Raw genomic sequence first — 21,985 nt, 5'->3', positions numbered from 1 at the left:
AAAAGACTGTAGTTTATTTAGTCCAACAGTTTATTTCTCAAAGTATGTTCTGCTGATAACTGTTTTCTGTTTAAAAAAAAAAAATCCCTTTGAGCTGAAACCGTTTGGGATATGCTGGGTTAAACAATACAAAACAGGTTTCATTACTGTAGGACTGCTCAGGGGCTTCAATCTGCTAGTACACATCTTGAAGTTCCCAAAGAGTGACAGTGTATATTAAATATTTTCAGATCCTTTTTTAAAACCACAGATCACTTTTTAAACAAATTGTTTAATTAGGCTAGTGTTCTGGATTCTCCCAAATTCCCTGTAACTTTGCCTATGGACGGATACACATTTATTTACCTTCCACCTTCCTCTAAATGTTGCTTCTTAGTGCCCCATCTCCGATTTCCATTTCTGCTTCAAGTTTCTCATTCCCTTGACGAACAAGAGTGTTCTCTCCCTACTTAAAAAACATACATGAGATGTTCATTTACCAACCCATAACTTTTCAAGTAATCTGTACATATTCCCCCATATCTCTGAGTCCACATTCCTACTTTTACTCTGAACTTTTTTTTTTTTCATTTAGGGCATTAACCAGGAGTCCATGGATGAGACTTAGTGAGTCCGTAAGCCCCTGAAATCATATGCAAATCACATGCAAAATGTCTTAGGTAACCACATTTTTTTTAGAGAACAGGCAACACAAATTTCCTCAAAGAGGTCCATTATTCCTCAAAATCCACTGGCAAGCAATAGCAAAAATAGTATTATAAAAATGCTTTTAATGCTAAGGTATACTAGGATGGAGAAGAGAAGGGTAGAAAATAAAGCATTTGATCTTCATGGGAAAATAATGCACACTGACAGGTTATAAATTTTGGGGGCATTCTTCAAAGTAAAGGAACATTTTAGGAAGAAAAAAATAAGAATGGAAAGTTTAAACAAAAAGGACAGGAGGGAAGCAGTATCTGGGCAGTCTGAGAGAATGAAGGGGACCAGGGCTGCCACCATTAAAATGTTTCTTACAATCTCAAAATATCCTATACTTGGCCCATCAATATAAAAATCCATTTCTGGCAGAATTATCAAACTCATCACTAACAAGGTAAAATGGCAGCTTGGCATCTGAACACCATTAGGCCCCTCATAACCATGTGCAAACACAGAGGTCACTAATTTCATGTTGTATGCAAAAAAACTCCCTTAGACAGCAGTGACTTAAAATAGGAGAGGAGATTTTATCCTAAAGTCTTAGGAATGGGAAACGTAGGAAGGCAGTTCTGTATAGTTTTTACTTTCTGTGATCCTTTCTTTTCTAGAGTAAACAATCTATATTTAGAATTTGTATTAACAAATTGCCTCCCCTCCAGAAACATATACTTCTATGAGAGAAAATATAAAATAATAAGTTACAGAAGCTACAAAAACTTATGTAAATGGTCTCGATGATGAAAGGGCAAAGGGGTCCCATGTACCCAGTAGCTTTGCTGAGTTTTTAAAAAACAAAAACTTTGTGTATTTCTTACAAAACAATGAGCATGCTTGGGAAATGAATTCAATATAATAAGCCCCAAACTTTTTCTATGTATCATTAAATTTAGCTTAAGCTGAAGAATGGAGAGGTCACAGTTACAATGAAAAGTTTTTTCTCTTTACCTTCTTCTTCAGGAGTACTTCCCAGTATTTTTGAAAACTCGATTTGCATTCCACATCACTACCTAAAAATATAATTATGCTCACACCTTTCATAAGCTCAAGAAAGAAGAATGTTTTAGGCCTTGACAACCTGTGGCTTGATGAGGGTTTGCAAAATCTAGCTGCTTGGGGGAGGGGGAGCAGAAAGAGCAGAAGTCACACCTGGGAGGGAAAAATCTATCCTTGAATACAGCATTAAAATATTAGGGAGATAAACTGAAATCTTAGTTCTTCCTAGTGTTGTCTGGGGAACAACCATGAAAATACTTTGGATTATAAGCATCTCCACCAAAATCACACATTGTCCCTGACACATAAGTACCAACACACGTGCCGAAAAGGTTGTATAAGCACCTAAAGGAAGGTTGTATAAGCACCCACAAAACTTTGCTTAGGTGTTGCTCATTCTTATCTCACAGCATAGGGACTGGCAGGAGTCATATTTGGAAAGAGCTGGAGCTCTGCCACATTCAACAAGGCCTGATGTGGGGATAAGCGGGCATGCCAGTGCGTGGACTCACAGCCCCATGTGGCACAAGGGGCCTGGGAAGACCGGGACCACTGTCTGCAAGGCAGACCTTGGATTTGTGACCTGTATTTTTAGAGTTCAAAAGGCAGCAGAACAGAACAATGTGGCCCAAGCAAGCCCAAAAGCATCAGTGGAAGGCAAAGGCATCAGTGGAAGGCACAGGCAGGAGGGAGAGGTGGCTGAGGTGGGGAAAGATTAAAGAAAATGCTGCATGCCTCTGACCTTCGAGAAACCCTGGGAACTCTCCTGCTGCTACCTTGGTCCATGGGGCCAGATCACACCTTTATTCTACTAATAAGAAACCAAAACTACTATGGTATCTTCACAGTTTTGTTTTCTTTATTTGGCTTCCAACCCTTCGGATTATGAAATAAGCCTTTTGTTCTACAACTCTCCCTAGAAGAGGAAGAAGACCAGGGACTCTCCTTTTTTTTTTTTTCCTCTAAAGTTATTCACCTGTTTTCATCTTTTTGCAAACAAACTTCAGTTAAAACTTAAGTCGAATTTAAACATCTCAAGCTGCCCTTTTCCTTCTACTTAAAATTAATTCCACAACTTTTGGGGGAGGGAAAAACAAGAAACACAGAAAAAGAGTATCAGCGCATATCCTCTCCTCACTGCTTTAGTGGTTTTAAGAAAACTCAAAGTTTACACCAACACAAAGCCAAAGGATGCACAAAAGAAATACACAGAAAAGGCCAGTCACAGTGGCTCATGCCTGTAATTCCAAGACTTTGGGAGGCCGAGGTGGGCAGAACACTTGAGGTCAGGCGTTGAAGACCAACCTAGCCAACATGGTGAAACCCTGTTTCTACTAAAAAAATACAAATATTAGCTGGGTGTGGTGGCACATGCCTGTAATCCCAGCTATTCCAGAGGCTGAGGCAGGAGAATCACTTAAACCCAGGAGCCAAACGCTGCAGTGAGCCGAGATTGTGCCACTGCACTCCGGACTGGACGACAGAGTGAGACTGCCTAAAAAAAGAGAAGAAAAGAAAATAAAAACACAGCAAAGGGGCTGGGTTCGGTGGCTCACACCTGTAATCCCAGCACTTTGGGAGGCCAAGGTGGGAGGATCACTTGATGCCAGGAGTTAAGAGATCAGCTTGGGCAACATGGTGAAACCCTATCTCTACTAAAAATACAAAAATGAGCCGGCCATGGCGACAGGCGCCTATAATCCCAGCTACTCAGGACGCTGAAGCAGGAGAATCTCTTGAACCCAGGAGGCAGAGGTTGCAATGAGCTTAGATCATGCCACTGCACTTCAACCTGGAAGACAGAGCAAGACTCTCATCTCAAAATACAAAACAGAACAAAAAAAAAAGAAATACATAGTACAGGAAAAAAGTATTTACTCTTCTTTCTCCCACCAATTATTTAGCTTTCCTTAAGGCCAATTAACCTGATACAACCTTTCCTCACTCTTTCAAGCTCATCTATTTAAAAAACAGTAAGACCTAAAATATCTGCACACCCTATTTCACAATCTTTTGATAAACTAGAAAATAAAAGAACATCTTGTTACTCTAATGTGTAATACTCCCTTCTAAGAAAAAACACTTGCACCAAGTCCAGCTAACATGATCCATTAAGAACAAGTAGTTCTTTCTTATAGGCTAATGCTGACTAGACATGGAGGACTTGAACTCTAAACACAAACACTCAACAATATTCCCAATAGCTAGATGTTCAAACTACCCACTAAATTATGCATTCCTAAGCATGCATCCATCTCTCTGTGGACACACTGGGAAAATGCCTCTCTATATTGTAATGCGATTGAGATTGAGATAAAGACTGGAGAGCAATGAAGGCACTAAGAATCATCTTCTTCCCCTTAAGCACTCAAATACTACCCACACCAACCATTCTCAGCACCCTCCCAACCAATGGCTTCTCAGAGACTCTAAAACCACAACAAATGTGCAACCCGAAGCCACAGCTGTGGCCAACAAATGCCAGCAGCAAAATTCATGACACTTTCTTTCAGTATTTGCACAGAAGCTTGGACAGGTGTGAGGAAGCATGGTACAATGATCTGAGGAACACCCAGCCTCTTCCCACACTCATACACTCAAGCTTCCACCACACCTCCATTCCAGAAAACCACCAGAACCCCTACTTAAAAAATACTTTGAAGTGAATTTAAAATGCATTCTTGCTTATGACTAACAAGGACTGTGAGGTTCCTGAAAGCCAAGAACTTCTACTGCTCAAATCATGGAGCTAGGAGGAAGGCAGACGAGATGGGAAGCCTCCTATGTGATGATGAATAAAGGAGTAACTGGAGAAATGTGAATACAAAAGGCACAGCTTACAGTATTGTAAAAACAGGCATAAATGGACTATTTGGCCTTAAGTTACACAAAAAATTCCAACCACAGCCTTATCTTCTAACCCCCATTTTTTTGGTTCGAATCAACTTTATGAGGTACAACTTACATACCAAAAAAATGCACCTAATTTTAAGCATATGCTTACATGAATTTGGGCAAATGTATTTACACCAGTGTAAGCACCACCACAATAAAGATACAAAAAATTTCATGTTTCTCTGAAAAGTTCCCTTCTGCCCTTTTGCGGTCAACCTCCTCCAATCCCCATTGCCCCCTGGCAATCACTGATCTGCTTCCTGTTGCCATAAGTTAGCTTTGCCTTTTCTAGAATTCCACAGAAAGGCATTTTTCTCTCAGAATATTTTTGACATTCATTCATACTATGTATCTGTGGCATGTTCCTTTTCACTGAAAAGCCGTATTCCCTTTGTATTGACGTATCACTATTTTCCATACTTTTTTTTCTTTTTTAATAAAAGGAGGGTGGTGCTTAGCTTTAAAAGACATACATAAAACTTTCTAAGTATACTGTAATATTTTTCTCTCAAAGTAATCAGAACTTATAAGTAATTCTGCTTAAAGTATGATCCAAAACCTTGGCTTCAGAAACACAAAGTTTTGTTTTGTGTCACCTCCCTATATAATAACTGATTCAATCAAATGGAAAGAAAAACGGTAACTTAAGATTTTTTGTTTACAGCCAGCTCAAGATGTTATTTCAAGCTGCTGAAGAACTATGAGGAAACTGTATCCAAGCAAATTTTCACATGCTGCTTCCTGAATGCCTGACCAAAAAGTGAACTTTATTTAGGACTTCAGTTTAATTTGGGTTCCGACCCTTCTGCTTTTTCCTGATTATTCAGAATTTTGTATTTCATGCTGACTTCCAGTTACCCCACCACCACCAGAAAGATATGATGGGATTTCCCTTGAGGTGGGACTGCCCTGAGCAGTTCTGCTTGGAAAAGAAAATAAATAGGCCATTTAAATTTTATGAAACCTAACTGCCCTAATCATGCACAACTACTAGTGTTTCCAAGGGAATACAACTTGGGAAACTCTGTTCTAACAGATAAGAAGTATAAACCTAGTAGTTCAGATGGCTGCCTGTCTATAACAGGCCTGGTAATTCTCAGTGTCAATGGACCATGCTTATCCCAATGTGGGGTACAAAAATGAAAACAGTTTCTGAAAGGTCACCAGATGAGTCCCAGCTACACCTGGAATGTGAAATGAGAGGCTGTAAACACTCCCTAGCCCCCAATTCCCCACCCATGTCTCAAACAGATCTTTACAATAGTCACAAGGGCAGGCAGCAACATCCTCTAAAGGATGAGGCCTACAGTGAGAAGGCACTTGCCTGTCTACTCTGCCTCACCCAGCTAGTTTGGCAATCTGAGCCCACCACCAAGCGCTGGGCCTCAGTTTCATCTACTGTCAAGGAAGGCAGCTAAGCTAGGATGAGCTCTAAGGTTATCTCCAATCTGAGAGCTGTCATGTGAGGCTCAAAAAAGAGCCACAATCCCAATACTAAAATGAGAAAAGTTGTATATTTTTAAAACCATATTTGCAAGCAAGGCATCCAAAATTCTGACAAGAACATCAGTCTCAATTCTTGATTCATAATTACTGGCCATAGTATGCTCTAAATTCTTTTGTCTATCCATTACTTCTTTTCTTTCCTCTGATAATGAGTTATATATGTATCTGTGGCATGTTCCTTTTATTGAAGAGCCTTATTCCCTCATCCAACATACTTGGAAGTGTTTTAGATTTCAGATTTCTTCAGATTTTGGAATATCTGCATATACATTAAAAAATATCTTACGGATAGGACCCAAGTCTAAACAGGAAATTCACTTATGTTTCACATACACCTTATACACATAGCCTGAAGATAAATTTATATAATATTTTAAATAATTTTGTGCACACAACAAGGTTTTGACTGCAACCCCTCACATAAGATTGGATGTGAAATTTCCCACTTCCATGGGTCATGTCAATGCTCAAAAAGATTCAGATTTTGGAGCATTCTGGATTTCAAATTTTCCAATTAGGGATGCTCAATCTGTATTATTTCTCAAAAAAAAAAAAAAAAAAAAGGTCGGGGCTGGGCATGGTGGCTCATGCTTGTATTCCCAATTACTCAGGAGGCTGAGGTGGGAGGATCCTTTGAGCCCAGGAGTTCCAGACTTCGGTGAGCATGCCACTGCACTCCAGCCCACATGACAGAGTGAACCTGTCTCAAAACAAAACAAAAACATTGAAATTAAATCCTGTTAATGAGTTCCAGTCTTCACATTTAACTTTATACAGCTATGTGCCTGTGTTTGTCTGCATACTCGTGTTTAAACATGAGTTTTTATTTTATTAAGATATTGTACTAAACATGATATCCTTTAAGAATAACTCTCTGAATACCAAAAGCATGATAGAGGATAAAAAAGTTTCTTGAAAAAAATAGCACCTGCTTTTGCAACAGTTCAGCCTGGCAGCAGGCTTTTATTCTGATTATTCATGAAACTGCAGATTCACTCTTAAGCTTGACTAACATTCAGTAGGAAATAGTTGTGTGTATGTGTGTGTTTTTAACATACTTGCAACTGGAAGGCTCTATCTTAGAATCAGCAAAAGGCAACGCTATAGAATCCAAAAGTCCCCTAAATTTCCCATAAGCATCTGAAGAAGGCATTGCTGTCTTCAGAGACATTAGTCACAGAAACTCACACCAACAGCCAGTCACCCCTGCCTAACTCCTCCTCCTGCTCTTAAAGGCAGCTAAAGATAAGGTCGTCGTCCCCCGTCACCCCCCCCACTCTTAAAGGCAGGGGAGTGGGCCTGCAAGTCTGCACTAGAAACCTGGAAAAGGCTGCCTTGGCTGGGGAATAATGCATGCACTCTAAGAACAAAAGCCTGCCTTAAACGAAGCACTTTCCAAGACAGTCAGGAATGGCAGGGCTGAGAACGCTGGCAGAAGTATTTGTGCAAGCACACAGCCCTTCTTAGTACTGAATGTCCCCAGCACTTGGAGAGGAAGTAAACAAAGATCCGGGTTGTGCTTGTGTCTGTGTAGCCCAGGGCAGCCAAGGCCTGGCCCGGTCAAGACTCCCAGCTCCGGAGCAAGGGGTGCTTACGTCACAGAGCTCCAAAATGTGGGCTGCGTGTGCCCAGAAAAAAATAATAAAGGCCAGTTTAAATACAGCCTATATTTCTCTCTACCACTTAGATTTTTTCTTTATTTTCAAAAACAATAATTTTCTGAAATTAAGTAAAACTGGAACATGGAAAACAACTACTTGCAGAACAATCCACAGGATTCCATGACAGCCTCCACGCTCCTCCTTAAAACGGATTTGGATCAAACTTCTCTACCACCCTGGACCAAACACACTGACTATTTTGTCTTAGGAAACCCTGAGGAAGATCCATTTTTAAACGCTGTACTGCAGAACCTATACTTAACTAACAAATATTGAACAACTAAGGTCATTACCTTCCATCAAAAAGTGTAAGTATTCCTTCAAGCCTTTCCATATTCCAGATACTCCAGAACAAACCATGTGGAGTTTTGTGGTTTTACCTAGTTGCAGAAAATAATCCCGGCACAGCAGAAAGCATGCTAAAGCTCTAGAATCCTGCTGAGGCTTGGAGTGAGAGGGCAAGGCCCAGTCAAGCTGTATTTTCTCTGTTTCTCCAGGCTACTATATTCTAGGAGGCCCAGCCCACTGTTTCCCAGCCAGGAAGGCACTGCAGCTTGACTCACCACAAAAACAGTTTAGTGTGCCTAGATATTTTAAGGAGTCTAGGGGATATAAAGCAGAAGCAGTAGCCCAGAGGGAGAAGGGATGACCAAGGTCTGTATCTCTGCATGCATATCTTACTTTATATAACAAATACATTCTTTATAATTTTATAACTATAGTTGAATTTCTGAAATAGTAAAACATTAACTAAAAGTTTTTTCCTTTTTATTTATTTAATTTTTTTTTTTTGAGACGAAGTTTCACTCTTGATGCTCAGGCTGGAGTGCAGTGGCACAATCTCAGCTCACTGCAACCTCCGCCTCCCGGGTTCAAGCGATTCTCTTACCTCAGCTTCCTGAGTAGCTGGGATTACAGGGGCCTGTCACCATGCCCAGCTAATTTTTTTTGTATTTTTAGTAGAGATGGAGTTTCACCATGTTGGTCAGGCTTGGTCTGAAACTGCCAACCTTAGTTGATCTACCGGCCTTGGCCTCCCAAAGTGCTGGAATGATTTCAAAGTTTTAAAATGTAAAAGCTCATTAAACAAATGTAGTTGTACAACTACCTCTACTTACCTTTTTTATAAGTCTTGACTTTTCATATAGTTTAGCTTTAAAAAAAAAATGCAACATCCAATCAATAGTCCATGCAAATGAATCAGAAAACTAGCGAAAGGAACAGGACCAAGTGCAGAGAAGAATAAAAATTGAATTTTTAAATATATTAAATAGTTCAAAATAATTTAATCTTAAAAAACACACATATTTTATGTATCTTTCTTGAATTTATCAACTTCAAGAGGATAAAACACATTCTTAAATGACATCATAAACAATGCAACTGGTTGGCAGATTATCACAGAACTTTTAGAGCTTTTAACTTAAAGTTGCCTTTTAAATTATATTCATTTTTAGATGGAAGCTTACACTCAGGAAGCAGGTTCCTTTTGCCTGGCTGCAAACAGTGGGTATTAGGAAGGACGGCTACATAGACAAGAAACTAGAGGACGAAGGAGGATTGGGGGAGCCCTTCTCTAGCACACGGCCCAGTTTGGAAACATGGGTCTGAGTCATCTCAAAGCTAAAGAATCCTTAAGTTTTCTGTAAAAATATTTATGTGTGTCCTATGACTGACTTAACACAACACAGGTGGGCAAAGGAAAAGTTCCAGGTTCCAGAACCAAATGTACCATCAGGGAAGTCAACTAGTACAGATAACCTCTGAGAAAAATTAAACATTTCGTCAAGGGTTTCTGATGACAGTGTAAAAGCAGGAGAGTACACTATGCTTTAAACAATGCCTTGTCTGTTTGCAGGAACACATACTGGTCTAAAATGGAGGGGAGAAAAAACAAGGCCAACCCTAAGCCAGGGCTCTCACTTTAAAAAGCAAGCTATAGAACAAGTGTGTGTCTATGTTTGTGTATGTGTGTGTGCATGTGTGTGTGTGTATACACCTATATACACTTTTGTATAAATCTGTATAATATATGTGCCACAGCTAGGTACACAAAACTTCTGCTGGCTGCCTGACACCTATTCCCATCAATCCCCCTATGTGATGCTCCTCAATGAAACCATCTTACTCCCTTGAGCAATTCGGAACCAATGCTGCCCCAGAGAGCAGCAAAATCCCTTCATCTGTCACCCAGAGGCTTGTCCCAGCAACAGAGACTCTGGTAGAGGTGAGGAAACTAGGAAATGGAGTGAGCAGGCTATGTTTATATTCACTCTGACACTCAGAAGCTGGGTGAGCTTGGTCAACTTGGTCCACCAAATACCTACTGAACCAATCATGGGCCAGACCCAGCTGTTAATCTCAGTTTCTTCAGAAATTAAAAACAAATAGGCCTGGCACGGTGGCTCACACAGCTCTATTCCCAGCATTTTGGGAGACCAAGGTGAGAGGACTGCTTGAGCCCAGGATTTTAAGACCAGCCTGGGCAACACAGCAAGACCTCATCTCTACTAAAAAATAATAATATTTACCCTTCAGGTTTATTGTGAGAATGGTGCTCAATAAATGTTAATGCAATTTCCTCATTAACTCCCATTCCCTGATGCCCTACTTCATGAGAACAAGAGTCTGGTCTCATGCCCAGAGTCACACTAGAGGTTTAAGTACACCAATGCACTGCTGTTGGGTACCAACTACATACCAGCCCCCTGGTATTCCCCTCAACCATCTCCTTCTGCTACATCCCTGCTACTTCTCGGTATTAACAATTTCTTATGTCAGAGTTTTTGTCTTCTGCCCACCTCTTTTGCTTCCTCAGTTTTCTTACCTGCCTGGGGTTTCCTCCATGGACTCTTCCAACCACCTTCCCAAAGAAACTGATCCATACTGTTTCATCTGTAAGTGCCAGCCACTCTTAAGTCTGGAGCCATTCATACTCAGTCTAACTCATGTTATGTAAAAAGAAAATATTCACCAGGCCAGGTAGATGGACATAAATGCACCACTGAGGAACAAACACTGAAACTAATGGACTGGCTCATTACCTTAGAGAACCAAATTTCAAGCAGGAGAATGTCGTTTATTAGATCAGCGCTCTCTTTATGATGTCCCAAGAGAAAAAGTTTCTGAGTAACAGAAAAAGGCACACTGTTTCTGTTTTTATTTAAAGGCAGTTATAAGTTTGGAAGCTAATGTTATGTCCCTTTTTGCTCCAGCTGCTATGAAACTCAAGAGTGAAATATGTGACCTAATTCTAGTACCTGTCAAGTACTATATTGTCCTTTACCCTCAGGCTTCATCCCTTAATACTGTACATACTTTTGTAAGCTGTCATTCCAAGGAGGAACATAAACAAACAAGTTTGGAATTCACATCTTTGGGGGAAAAGTGATCTTTGCTTTTCCAGAGGTTTGAGGCCTTCCAGGAATGGCAGATCTGTGTCTGTTTTAGAGGCAATGAAAAAGTAGGAAACCTGCTGAGAAAGTGGGATAGAAATGTAGTAGAAGGCAACCTTAGGCATGTGCCCCTCATTTCTCTCCCATATACCCTTGAAGGAGATATAAGGGCAGTAGCCAGAGAGACAGCTAGTGGGGCAGCATGCCCACCACTCTGCAGAAGCCTCTAAGCACAGACCGATTTTGGATGCTACTGAGCCCAGTGTGTTATAAATGGTTTAGAGTTTCACTTAGCTAAAACCTAGAGGGTTACAGACTAATGGAATAATAATAATAATGATACCTTTTCCTAAGGCACCTAAATAGCCTCTGAAGCACTCTAATGGGAGGTAAAAGGCATCTCTACATTGAAGAAAAGCATGGGGCACACCTTGCAGAGACTCCCAGCTGTCTTGGGATAAAGAGCCCAGCCTTGTTCTGTTGAAGTGCTGAGGAAGCAGGCAGAGGGCCCTCCTGGATGGTGAAGGAGCTATGGCCTCCCTGCCAACTGGGCTCCAATCTCAATAGTGCACAGCTGGTCCCCAGGCCCTGATCCACTTTGACATCTTTGAGTCCTGGATTTTGGTGCTTTCAGCAAAATCTAAACTCCATGTGGAAAACCTCTGCTCCCCAGGAGCTGGGAAAATAAGATGGCAAAGATTCTTCATGGCTTGGAGATTTTGGAGATAGCAATTCTTGGTAGCAAAGCAAGTGCCAAAGCCATAGATCAGGAATTCAACTTCTCATTTCAAAAGAGGCCAGCTCTATCACCTGGTGCAGGCTACCATGTTTCAACTGTATTGCTTTGAAATAAGGTAAGATTCCTGTCTTTTACCTCCCACTAGAGTGCTCCTGAGGCTCTTCAGAGCTCCTTAGGAAAAGCTGTCATTATTGTTATTCTATTAGTCTACAAACTCCTAGATTTTAGCCAAATGAAAATCTAACCCATTTTAAATACACATTGGACTCAGTATCATCCAAAATTGGCTCTACATCCTAGTAAATGCAAGTTTCCAGATGGCAAGATTCTAGGTGAAATCATCAAAATACTACATAAGCACCACATATTATTACGTGCCTTCCACTTGTTAATTCACCCAACACTCGGCATGTTAGGGATGAGCCAAGTTATCTCCTTTACAAAAAGCAGACTCAGTATCCTTTCACGGTTACACAAACAAAAGCAAAGCCAAGGTGAAAGGAAGGACAACTCCCACCTCCCTGAACCCTGCAATCTAACACGCAGGGTCTGTTCTTTATCACTTTTCCTTGAGGATTGCAAAACTTCTGCAAGGAGTTCTTTGATTACAGTAATACTTTTATCAACAAAAGAAAATGAACTCCAACGACACCCTGTATTGTCAGAAATTTCATTATCAGAGGTAAAAATAATGAATGATGGCAGAGATACATGCCAGAATGCACAGCTCAGCAAGACTTCCCTTCTTTCTAGACAAGGAGGATCAGTGGCATCTCCCAAGAAATATCACGACTTTCTGTTTGCATATCCCTACCACTCACTATACTGCAGACTCATCAGAAGCAATGCTCACTTGTATGTCCACTTTTATTTCATGCATTACCGTGCTGGCGGAATGAAAGTAAATGGATGAATAACCATGCCTGTGACCTATGAAGCACACCCCCATATGATCAAGTTGCATGAGCCCTTAGCATGTATACTTTTCCCTGAGTTTAGGCCTGGACCAACACAAGCTTCAGAAGCCAGAACCACTGCCACCAACCCACACAGCTGAGGGACCAGAACTTCCAACCATCTGGGTGGCCAACAAAACTCTGTCTACAAGAATTATACTCAGAAAATGTGCTGTATTTTTATTTACCTTTAAAGCACATACAGATTGCTTCACCATAGCATTGAAATCTTATTTGCCACAAACCTTTCAATAATAGGCACTGAGACTGAAATCTCGGTAACATTAAAAGTGACTAGAAGTGGCACTTCAGCTATCAGTGCCAAAGCCAAAAAAATTATTATTCTAGAGATTGCCAAATTTCTCCAGTGCCTACAGAAAAGCTTAGCATTATCAATCAGACTTTAATAGATACAGAAAGCTGCTTTGGGGCTTAATTCCCAATAAAAGATATCCAAACGAACCAAACATTATTTAATGTATGGGTTGCCCAGTAATAAGACTGGTGAAACTGCAAATTTCTCCTGCAGTCAACTGCTGCTCATTAAAGCAACTGATTCAGCTTATGTGCCCACAGTCCTCTGGCTCAGAGTAACTAATTCTTGGAAACATTACATGCAATATACTTCTTTCCCAAAGTCACAACTATCAAAGTTACAACCACTCAGAAAACTCAGGCCCTATCACTCTGGACAACAGGGCTACCACAAGCAGTTCTTTTTCAAGGTCCAGAGGTTTATTAGGTAGTATGTTGGCTGCCTGAAGTCTCCCATAGCTACCTCTTCACCAAATGCCCCTAACACCAGCCACAGTGAAATAAAAAGCCTAGTTCCTCCCTAGAAAATAAGGAGGTCTGAAGCGAGAACTGTATCCAGGCACGTTACAGATGTCCATGAGACAGTAGCAGATCTTCCTCAGTAAGAATGGTGGTGACCACGGAGTCAGTTCATAGGTAAGGGTGGCCTTGCTGCATGGTTTCAAGTAAGCTCCTTTACATCTTTGATCTTTAATATCCTCATCCAGAAAATTAAGGAGTAAGCCAGATGACATCCAAGGCATTTCGTTTCAGGACTCAGGAGTTCCATCATCAATTTGGCATTAATTTGCATCTCAGATTAATCCTTCCTCTAGAAAGTCCCTCAAGAAGCAGTCCAGGTGAAATGAATGGGGAACAATAGGGACAAAAAGCAGGGCTGATGAGAAGGGGGTCTAGGTACTGAGGGTAACATGGAAGGCAGTTACACCCAACAAGAGTCTAAATAACAGACCCTGCAGGTGGACTGGCCTACCATCCTATATTTCCTGGGTCAAGAGTCAGCTTTCCTATCTTAATATACAGCTGTACACTCAAAAACAAGAGGAAAAAATACTCAGTCTGCCCTAAAAATTGTCTCCTTGGAAAAAGAAAAATAACCCCACTGCTTAACATCCTTCAAAGCTGTCACCTACCGTCTCCGTGACAAAAACCTAACAAAGGGATTAAGGTAACCAGAATTATCTGACAAATGGTTCATTTATTTTCTTTTAGGACAACTCTGTTTACATGCCAGAAACACAAAATTTTTATTTTTAAAAGTCCAGCAACTGTTTAAAAAATGTTACTGGTCTGGCCTGAGAAAAGGGATGTTACTGAGTCCTTAGAACTGGATATAAAGATTCCCAGGTGACTCCACAGATGAAAATCTGCCTCCTGGTACAACACAGGGCTGGGAATCTTGGGCTTCTAGTACATGCTAGACTTTCCATTCAGTCCAAGCCCGCTGGGCCGGCTTCCCACATCTAGTAAACAAGATGTTTAGGATGATCCCTAGATTTCACCGAAAAGCAGCTGGTAGGCACTTACTTAGGTGGCTAGCAAATAAATGGCCTACACCAAGCCAATGAAGAAAGAGCCAATGTCCTTTTTCCTGTGAGGGTTAGGAATGCAGGAAAAATATGTTGTCCCTATATGACAGTTAAAACTATTTATATAATATTCCAAAAATAGCTGACATTGTTTGTAGGACTTTTTTCTTGGAGAGTATGCAGCCTATATTTTAAAATGTTAAGAAAGTTTTATCGTTACCATTTATCTCAGAAAAAAATTGAGACACTTTTTATTTTTCATGCAGATGAGAAATACCAGACAACCAAGTTTTTTTAAACAAAGTGTTGGCAGCAAGCCACAGATCATTTTTCATAAAAGGGCGATAATGGGGGAAAGATGGTACGGCAGTTTCCTATTTCTTTCCTCTCGTTTCTTTGCCCATCAAACACTGAAGACTTCGGGAGATTTAGTTCACAGACAAAATGCCTCTTTCACCTTGACAAAGAAATGCCTCATAATTCTGAACTCGTTGGAAGGCACTATCAAAACACAAACTTTTTTTTTAACTATTCCAAAACCACAAAATAACTTTGCTTTTCTCTTTTTCCTGCCAGTATAGGAAGAATTGCAATGGTTCGCTTGCCTCCCCAAAGTGTCTCAATGGTTCCATGACTGAGACTGAAAGCAAATTCTGCCAGCATTTTAAATTATTAAGTGTGCTCATTAATGGTGTCCCTTAACCAAGAGTACATATGTGTTGTCTGACAATGTTCTTTGAAGAAATTTCATAATGGCTTAACTCTCCCTAAACCCAGCCATCATTCCTAATATTTCATCACAATCACACAACTACAACTCTCCAGCTTCTGCCAAGGTATTTTTTACTGGGCCACCCTCCATGTTCCTCAATCCCCATTTGCCAATCCAGTTATCACCCCTGTCCTCCACAATTTGGCCTCCTCCTGCTGCTTCCATCTTTCAACACCTGCCGGTTGCAGTTACCTTCTTAAACCACCGTACACAATGTCCTGAGCCTAATTTCAACTACAAGGCAGATCCAAAGAAGAAAACTAGACCCAAATGACCCACTGGCTTCCAAGCACAATGTGGCTGTTCAGCAAAGGATGATATAAGCAATGACTGCAGGAAAGTTTAAATGCAGTTTAGAGTAAACTCATCTATGTGTCTCATTTCTGAATCTGCAAAAAATGAGCTGGGTCACCCTTCCTGGAATATCATTTACATCTTCTATAGAGCCTGAAGAAGCAGTTTGAAGTGTCCCATCCCTAAGAATAATCACACTTGACAAGAGTGCAAGTCTGAAAAGCCTTTTGTGTTCAATGTAAATGCTTGTCTACAACCTAACACTCAAGTCTCTTCTTTCTATGGGTTCTGAAACAATAACAGCTAGGTAGAACACATCTGTCTCAATTCTAATGGATCATGCAGACTCCCTTCCTTTCTCTTCTTTAAAACTAAAATGAGAAATATGATAGAAAAGAACAAGCCAATGAGGTCTCAGGCAGTATTATGAAATCGAGATCCCTAAAGCTTGGATAAATTGACTTTGGAGTTTACTCAGTCAAAGTGGAGACATATTGATACAGGGATCCCATTTCTATCACTTACCAACTATATGGCCTCAGCCAAGTCACTTAGCCATTTTGTACCTCAGTTTCCTCATGCATAAAGAGGAAGAGCTAAGGCCTGGCATGGTGGGTCACATCTGTAATCCCAGCACTTTGGGAGGCCGAGGTGGACGGATCATGAGGTTAAGAGTTCAAGATCAGTGTGGCCAATATAGTGAAACACCATCTTTACTAAAAATAGAAAAAAATTTAGCCAGCAAGGCGGCGCACGCCTGTAGTCCCAGCTATTTGTGAGGCTGAGGCAGGAGACTCGCTTGAACCTGGAAGGTGGAGGTTGCAGTGAGCCAAGATTGTGCCACTGCACTCCAGCCTGGGCAACAGAGTGAGACTCCACCTCAAAAAAAAAAAAAAAAAAGAGGAAGAGCTAATATGTATAAAGCTTAACAGTGTCTAACACACTGCTAATAAATGTTCAATAAACAGTAGCTTTTAGTTATAGCCATGAAAATGAGAGATAAATCTTAGGTTATGACTGTACATATCACACCCATTCACACTAACACAGAAGGAAGATTTAGCCCTTTTTGTCTCTTTTGGGCAGAGGGGAATTAAAAGTTTTCCAACCTCAACTACAACTCTGCAATTCAGCAGCATATAGAAGTCAGGACACTGACCGTCTCAAAACCAAAGACCTCCTCTATAGCCTCCTTAAGGAAATGTTCAAAGAGGGGTCAAGCAGGTGATGTCTCTCATTATCTCCAGGTCTGGGACACAGGAGCCAAGGACTAGGGGTTCCTCTGGGCTGGGAGACAACCTTTCTGGACCGCTCCCAAATAGGCTTTATTCTTGGACTGCTACCAGACATTTTTCTCCTCTGCAGAAGTGACCCTGCTGCCAGATCCTTTCAAGATATCCTCGCTCCTTGCCCCCAGAACATGCAAGCAGAGGCTCATGCTTTGGGGAAATCAAAACAGAAGAGCAACTGATGTGTGTTTACACATTTCACCTGTGTGCAGTGGTAGCTCTGGAAAGGATCCTACTGTCCCCAGCACTTCCAATGCCCACCACTTGTATCTGACTTCCAGTGTGTACAAGTCCCTAACACTCTCCCGGAATCCAATTTGGAATGCTGCTCACAGGTAACGGCACATCTTAAAATATAAAAAATTTATCTCAGAAAAAAAAAATAAGACACTTCTTATTTTTCATGCAGATGAGTAATACCAGCACAATATTTTGGACTTTCCTCCAAACTCTCACCCCAGACAGAAGTCCCTCAATGCAGCTTTCCCTTCCATGTGGACCTTCTAATGTTGTTCCAACACTGAACCTGCCTTTTTGAGCCTTCCCAAGAATCTTGGTGAATCTGAGGAAAGTTACTGGCCTGCCCTACACACTCCAAGAAGAAAATCCAGATCACTGCACCTCGGAGGCTCAGCACTCAAGGCATACCATCTTGGATATGGCTTCATGTAGGAAAAGGAATGCCACTAACAGCAAGATGAATTGTAATCCAAAGTAATCCTGGTGAAGTTTGTTGTTGTTGTTAGTGTTTATGAATCTCAGGCAACATTCTGAAGCAGGTGGTTAAAAAGCCCTGACATGAACATCCACAACTGGCCAACCTGCTATGTTTTGCACTAATTATATTCCTAAAGCCACCAGCTAGGTTTGATATGGCTAGCTGATCATGAGGCTCTGCTTAATGGACTACAGAATCCAATGATACTGACAAGCAGCGATACTTGTTTGGATTTGTACCTGGCTCCACCTGTGGTGGGAGAGGTCATATGCCTTTTAGGAGCCTCAGCCAAAGTGGATGTCTTGCCTTACCCCTGACTCCATCAAGAGAGCCATGTCACTCTCCCCTTCACTGCACTGACTCTCACACTGATTACACCCAGCACATTTTTATCTTATCTTTCTCTCACATGTCCCATGTCCGTCTGGGGATGAGTCAGTGCAACTACTCCCCTGTCTGATGGTTTTAAAACTAGAAATGTCCTCAAAAGACCAAAACAAACAAGGGAAAAAGATCATATACAAATACAAAAAAAAGCCACGAATCCAACCTAAACATAAGTTCTGTGAACACAATATATGCACTAAGGTGAACCCCATTTGGTTTCCTTTACACACCTGAGAGGATTCTTTATTGTTGTGATGCTGAAAGGTGAGTATCCTTGCCTTGTATAGAAGGCTACATAGCAAAACGGATCTGTGGGAAGTCCAAAATACTCAAGGGGCTAAAGCTTTGTTATATTTCATCAGATACTACATTCTTTCCTCCATTCTTGTTAGGATTCTGAAGCCAAGATGGCAAGAGATATTAGATTATTTACTCCTATCACCAGAATAATTCTACAGACTTAGCAAATGACTTAAAAAGCTGAGGTTTCAGAACTTCTAATTACTTGGAAAGCTTGTTAAAGAGTTTCTGATTTAGTCTGTATGGGATGAGCCTGAGAATCTTTATTCTCAGGAAGTTCCTAGGGGATGTTGACAATGCTGTGCTAGGGAATCACTTGGAGAACCATTACTTTAAAACATCAGGATATGGTGGAACCTGCTGGTATATCAGATTAGGTTGCACAAAAGAATACTAAGTTTATAGGCTGGGTGCGGTGGCTCACGCCTATAATCCCAGCACTTTGGGAGGCCGAGGCGGGTGGATCATGAGGTCAAGAGATCGAGACCATCCTGGTCAACAAGGTGAAACCCCGTCTCTACTAAAAATACAAAAACTAGCTGGGCATGGTGGTGCGCGCCTGTAGTCCCAGCTACGCAGGAGGCTGAGGCAGGAGAATTGCTTGAACCCAGGAGGCGGAGGTTGCAGTGAGCCGAGATCGCACCATTGCACTCCAGCCTGGGTAACAACAGCGAAACTCCAACTAAAAAAAAAAAAAAAAAAAGAAACTATGCACCTCAGTTTTTAAGTCTTATGCAGTGACTTAAAACAGCACCATCTCTTCTTTAAAATTCCTCAAAACTTCAAAATAAGTTAACTAAGGTTCAGCAGAAACTAGAAAAATGAGTAGGACTTGGAAACTAAAGACATCACATGCATTTATACTAAAGAGGAGGAGGAGCCCGCAGGTTAAACACAGTTTGTTAAGTGATAATAATGCTCTTGTCCTTAGAAGCCAACCTTCCTCTTTAATTCCAACTTTATAGCATTCCTTGTTATGTGGAGCTTCCTATGGAGTAGAGGGCTGAAACAGGTCTAAAAGTCATTACCAAAATAGCTGATAACTTCCACAGCCAAAATCTAATTTCCCTAAGATAGTGGTATTCAATTCTGGCTATACATTATCACCACCTGGGAAGCTTAAATAATACAGATGCCCAGTCCTCATACCTAGAGATTCTGACCTAACTGCCTTAGGATGGTACCTAGACACTGGTGGTTTTGATAGCTCTTCAGGTGATTCTAAAATGCAGCCAGGGTTAAAAACCACTGATGTGGGAGAAAGGTGACCGGTGGATAGGAAAGTCAAGAGGAATAAGCCCACTTTAGACAATATGTAGTAGATATAAAAGGAAAAGAACAGAATGGGACAGCAGCCAGGAATGACCAGGACAAGTGAAAGTGAGATTAATCTGTCAGATTCACGAGGTTGATCTAGGGATCAACCCAATGTTGGCTGTCTCAGGTTCAAAAATCAGAAACAGCTAGATGATCAAGGAAGTACCCTCATGTGCCAAAGACTTGGTAATGGTCCAAAGAACATACCAGAAAATCCTCTTAACAAGGTATACTATTTTCTTTAGAAGTTACTGAGAACCTGAGGCAAAGAACTTTTAATTTTTCACAAATCAACTAAAGGTTCAATTTTGAAATCATATACCCCAAAAAAAATATATATATATATAAAATTTCTCCCCTAGCAAAAATAACGTTTTTAAATGGGGAGGGGAGATTAAAGAAGAAACTCTCAGAGCACTCAGTAGCTGAAATCATCCTCCCAGTAACCTCACAGACAAATGGGTTTTCAAAGCTGTAAAAACATGTGATGCAAGTGATAAAACCTTGGTATTTTCTTCTCTTCCTTCTTGACCAGCACAGACACATGAGGTAACAAGCTGAAAAAAAATTTTCTGAAAGCTTTATGATCCTGTTTAAGGCACAACAATGAACACAAAAGAAACTAGTTAGAAGAACTCAGTCAATGGAAAGAGCAGGGACTCTCCAGGCAGGCAACAAAGATGTCAGGTGAAAATCATCTCTGCTCTTATCAATAGGGCAAACACTGGGAGCCCAGAGATAAAAACCCAGATGTATTTCCACTGCATTAAAAGCTAAACATTTATCCATTTAAAATTTTTTGGGTGGATGAAAAAATGTAGATGTGGCTAAAGCTGAATCTTAAAAACAAGAATTGTATTTTTGACTGAAACATTCATCTGGTAAACAATTGATTTCAAAGCCAACATAGAAGACATACTTTTCACTAGCATCACCTGTTACCTTTCTTATTTAACACACGGTACCTTGCTTATTCAGCACTGGCTGCTAATAAATTAACTTGAAGCATTCACTGATTTTATGAGACTATTGAAATAAATTTCTCTTCCCAATAAGCCTCTTCCCAAGGAACATCTACTAAATGTTGTCCACAGTCAAATGCTGAACTTGATCTTAACAATTGAGAAAACCTAAAATATGGCCCAAATCACCTAGTCTTTCAGTCTGAAATAAGGATCTTTCTTGGAAGGGGAGGAGACTAAACAGGACTGATTTAGATGATTCAGTTCAGCAGAGGACATGCATCTATTCAAAAAGAAGGCTGTAAACTTATCTTTATTAGACAGGCTTGGAGATAGAAGGGCTGATTTAGGCCACTAATTTCAAGAAACAGTATACTAGCTCACCTAGGAAATTATCTATTAGGAGCTTAAGAGTCCATGTGTTCTAAAGCAAACATGCTTACACCGGTATCAGCTTGAAGATAACTTTAATCAGGCCTATGACATTTTCATAAGTCAATTCCAGGCTTCTCAGGGTTACATAAATGATGCATCTAACTGATCATTATTAAAGAAATTTAAAACTGATCATTATTAAAGAAAATTAAAAAGGAGCAGGGTCAGAGCTTCAATTTTTACTTAAAGTTATCTTGCCCAAAATGTTGTTAGTCTGCAGGCCTCAATTTGCATTCAGTATATTCGTACATGGCACATTAATGCTGTTAATGGGACTGTACTGAAAGTGAATAAGATATGTCCCTTCTTATCCTACCAACTGAAGTTTTTCTACTGCCAAAACAAAGACAACAAAAACCCATATCCAACTTGGACTCAGATACAAAAATATGAAGGATGAGATTAACAAGTCCTTGGTTTGGAAATAAATGTTGATGGGAAGTCCTAGAGTACCTACGTGTAAGGTAAAAACTCTGGAAGACCCATCTCAATGCTTTTAAATTAGGTAGATCTTTTTTTTCAGTGATAACGGGAAAAGTTCAAATGAAAGAGAGCTAGAGAAAGTGTTTTATTCTATGAAACCATCACAGTATCAGAAGAAAATTAATCTACATCTTTTTTTAAGGTATTAAGTAAAATAAAATAGGAAGAAACAGGAGGAAGGTGGGCAGGAGGCTTTAAACATCACTCAGCCCAAGCTTAGTATGAAATATGAAACCAAAGCAATTATGCAGTTAATTTATGATCAAAGAAATATTATTTTTAAAAGTCGATGATTAGGACACTTCAGGAAAAAAGCAGTTTTGTGATGTGAATTACCTGA

At 40.4% G+C, this 21,985-nt stretch overlaps 1 protein-coding gene across 8 annotated transcripts in view; it reads right to left on the bottom strand.

The window, feature by feature from the left end:
- FOXO3 (forkhead box O3) overlaps positions 1-21,985 on the bottom strand; it is a 125,497-nt gene that overhangs the window by 89,426 nt on the left and 14,086 nt on the right. For 3 of the 8 annotated variants that reach the window (XM_078369910.1, XM_078369911.1, XM_078369914.1), the window contains exon 1: positions 346-20,024. The exons of the other annotated variants lie outside the window; for them this stretch is intronic. The gene's annotated coding sequence lies outside the window, so the exon portion shown is untranslated. Of the gene's footprint in view, positions 1-345; positions 20,025-21,985 lie in introns of those variants that run through there. 8 annotated transcript variants of the gene reach the window in all.

The sequence above is a fragment of the Callithrix jacchus genome, chromosome 4, assembly GCF_049354715.1.
Source record: "Callithrix jacchus isolate 240 chromosome 4, calJac240_pri, whole genome shotgun sequence".
Classification (NCBI taxonomy): Eukaryota; Metazoa; Chordata; class Mammalia; order Primates; family Cebidae; genus Callithrix; species Callithrix jacchus.
Note: the sequence above shows the minus strand (reverse complement) of the source record. Positions and strands in the feature narration are given on the sequence as shown.